The sequence below is a fragment of the Dermochelys coriacea genome, chromosome 4, assembly GCF_009764565.3.
Source record: "Dermochelys coriacea isolate rDerCor1 chromosome 4, rDerCor1.pri.v4, whole genome shotgun sequence".
NCBI classification, from domain to species: Eukaryota; Metazoa; Chordata; order Testudines; family Dermochelyidae; genus Dermochelys; species Dermochelys coriacea.
In genome coordinates this window covers 144,957,016-144,960,779 of record NC_050071.1, presented here as the reverse complement: position 1 = coordinate 144,960,779, position 3,764 = coordinate 144,957,016, and positions in this window count along the sequence as shown.

Below are 3,764 nucleotides of genomic sequence, written 5' to 3'. Positions count from 1 at the left end.
CCCGCCCCCGCCGGCAGCCCGCCCCCCCCAGAAGGGGAAGGGCTGGAGGGGGCGGGGCGCCAACCCAGGCAACGAGAGCCGGGGGCGGGGCCAGGAGTGAGATGGGGAGGGGCCAGAGGGGCGGGGCCAGGGGAGGGAGGGGATTGGGGCAAGGGGCCAGGAGAGAGGATTGGGGTCGGGGCAGGGGCCAGGGGAGGGAGGGGATTGGGGGCAGGGGAGAGGATTGGGGTCTGGGCAGGGGCCAGGGGAGGGAGGGGATTGGGGTCGGGGCAGGGGCCAGGGGAGGGAGGGGATTGGGGGCAGGGGAGAGGATTGGGGTCTGGGCAGGGGCCGGGGGAGGGAGGGGATTGGGGTCAGGCAGGGGCCAGGGGAGGGAGGGGATTGGGGTCAGGGCAGGGGCCAGGGGAGGGAGGGGATTGGGGCAAGGGGCCAGGAGAGAGGATTGGGGTCGGGGCAGGGGCCAGGGGAGGGAGGGGATTGGGGAGAGGGGGCAGGGGAGAGGATTGGGGTCTGGGCAGGGGCCGGGGGAGGGAGGGGATTGGGGTCGGGGCAGGGGCCAGGGGAGGGAGGGGATTGGGGCAGGGGCCAGGAGAGAGGATTGGGGTCGGGGCAGGGGCCAGGGGAGGGAGGGGACTGGGGTCAAGCAGGGGCCAGGGGAGGGAGGGGATTGGGGCAGGGGCCAGGAGAGAGGATTGGGGTCGGGGCAGGGGCCAGGGGAGGGAGGGGACTGGGGTCAAGCAGGGGCCAGGGGAGGGAGGGGACTGGGGCGGGGCCAGGAGAGAGGATTGGGGTCGGGGCAGGGGCCAGGGGAGGGAGGGGACTGGGGTCAAGCAGGGGCCAGGGGAGGGAGGGGATTGGGGCAGGGGCCAGGAGAGAGGATTGGGGTCGGGGCAGGGGCCAGGGGAGGGAGGGGACTGGGGTCAAGCAGGGGCCAGGGGAGGGAGGGGATTGGGGCAGGGGCCAGGAGAGAGGATTGGGGTCGGGGCAGGGGCCAGGGGAGGGAGGGGATTGGGGCGAGGGGGCAGGGTCCTGGCAGGGGCTGGGTTGTGTGCAGTGAAGAGGCAGCAGGGTTTGCCAAGCCTGGCACCTATGGATGCTGGCAGCGTGGCCAGGGGGAGGAAGGGTGGCAGGGCAGTGCTGCCCCCAGGGAAGCAGGTTTGGGGTCCCACTGATTCTTCCAATATGAGTTTGGTTGTCGGACATCATGGAGCTCCCCCAGACTGCAGCAGAGCCCCCACCGGAAAGTTGGTGCTGTTAGCGAATGCACCAGGGATCCAATAAAGTTGGAAGAAAAGTTCAAAATATAACATAGGGCGATAGATAAAACAGACACATATCGTTCAACAACATGAAACTGCCCACTGTACCTGGAGGGCTCGGCTGGCCCTCAGCACGGCCGGTTGGGGTCTGCAAAGCCCTATACCGTCTACACTACCACTTAGATGGGTATAATTTATGCTGCTCAGTGGTGTGAAAAAACCACCCTCCTGAGCAAGGTAAGTTATAGGCACAAGTGGCAGTGTGGACAGCTGCTCCCACCAACATAGCCACCGCCGCTCATTGGGAGTGGAGTAATTATGTCGATGGGGGAGCTCTCTCCCGCCGGCATAGAACGGCCAGACGAGAGAATTTACAGGAGCACAGGTGCGTTGGCCCCTGTGAGCTCACTCGGGAGACATGGCCTTGGTGATAGACCGGCACAAGATAAGCAGCCATGCCAGAGGTGTGCATGTCAAAAGTCTTACTAACATCATGTCTACTGATTTCCCCTGCATTAGGCCATAACCCTGTCGAAGAAGGAAATTAGGTTGGTTTGGCACAGTTTATTCTTGATAAATGCACGTTGGCTGTTACTTATTATCCTTCAGGTGCTTATAAATTGGTTGGTTAATAATTTGTTCCAGTATCTTTCCAGGTTTCAAAGTTGGGCTGACTGGTCTGTAATTCTCTGGGTCCTCTTTGTTCCCTATTGTAGACCGGTTCTTTTCCGCCACCCAGAATGCCTGCATTCACAGACAGACTCTTGAGCTGAAAAAGGATGTTATTTGCTGATTCAGTGAGTGATCAGTCTGCCAAAATGGGGCCCAGCATAGGGCTAAATGCAAGTGCATCCCCACATTTGGGCGCACGCCTTAAATACACTGTTACAGAGGTATTCATTATATTGTATGAACACTTTTTTCTGCCTGGCACTAAGGTTAGTTTGCTGACCCAGTTGTTTACCTGTCAGATTGCTGGCTCAGCTTTTACCTGGCTGCTCTCTTTCCTTGCCATACAAGTAGGTGTCCTTTCAGCTGTCCTAACACCTCAAACATACAGATTTAATCATTTTATTAAGATGACGTTGAAGTAAAAAGAAAACAGTACAGAGTTTAAGCATAGAAGTTCCTGGTTATCAGGGAATAAAGAACAGATTATCAAGGAGTGCGAAATTCGGTTTAGGAACGGGTGGCGTAAGGAATACATAATCTGCAGTCTCCCCGATTGGGGGTAAAAGTTTATCGGGTCAAAGTACAGACATTGAGATATGGGGGTATGTTGTTCATATAATGGCTATGTTCAGATGTGGAGTATAATGAGTAGATACGATGATGAGGATGGATTTACCCTCATTTGGTGGGATTTAATGTTCAGTGAAAAAAAGAAAAGGAGTACTAGTCTCTAAAGTGCCACAAGTATGCATCCGATGAAGTGAGCTGTAGCTCACAAAAGCTTATGCTGAAATAAATTTGTTAGTCTCTAAGGTGCCACAAGTTCTCCTTTTCTTTTTTGCGAATACAGACTAACACGGCTGCTACTCTGAAAAATGTTCAGTGAGTTTATGGTTCCAGTTCATATGGTCCAATGGAAAAAGTCTCTCAGTCCCTTTCCCATAGCTGATGCACGATGCTGTACCAGCTCACACCTCCTGGTACTGTTGGTAGCCAGTGATGTGTTCGATGTAGATGTCCCTGGACTATCGGATGGTGTCCGAGACCATGAGGTGCCGCATGAGCCGTGCGTAGCGTCGACCGATCCCACAGGTCTGCAGCACACCTTCGTTGCAGGGGTCCCAAGCACCCAGGGCTCCGACGATCAGGGCATCCATCTGCACCTCGTAGCCCTTCGCTCTCAGGGTTCAGGGGCCAGGGGGGCGTATTTTTTCAGCTTACGAGCTCAGGCTTTGCGGAACACTGGGGTCCTGTCCATGACGTCGACAAGGGTGATCTTTTTCTGAGCATCATCGGTGGCTACCACGTCAGGTCGCATGGCTGTCCGTCCCGGGGATGGCAGAGTTCACAGTGACCTCCCCCAGGCGCGGAGCGATGGCTTTCACCAGGCGGTTCTGGATGGCATTGTGGCGCAGCTGCCAGGCTCTGGAGTGGGGCTTGCAGTTGCACAGGACGTGGGGCAGGGTCTCGTTGGAGTAGCTGCACTTCCTGCAATGCTTGTCTCGGTTCCCGTGGCGGACGGCTCCATTGAGCGGGACGCAGTTGAGCCAGGTGCAGTGGATGAACTCCCAGTTGGCGAAACGGGTGAAGCTGCCCCTGGTGAGGAAGTGGTTGCTGGCGTCCCACTTGCTGGTCAGTTTGAAGGCTTTACCCTGGTCTGGTTTACGCTTCAGGGTTTCCATGTACAGCGAGTGGATGGCCTCCTTCAGGATCCTCTCCAGCATGCCCCTGGCGCTAGGGGTGACGATGGTGTTGACATCGGACCTGATCTGCGGCACCAGGACTCCCAGCTCCTGGCGCTCCTCGCACCACTCCCAGCAGCAGCCGATGTGC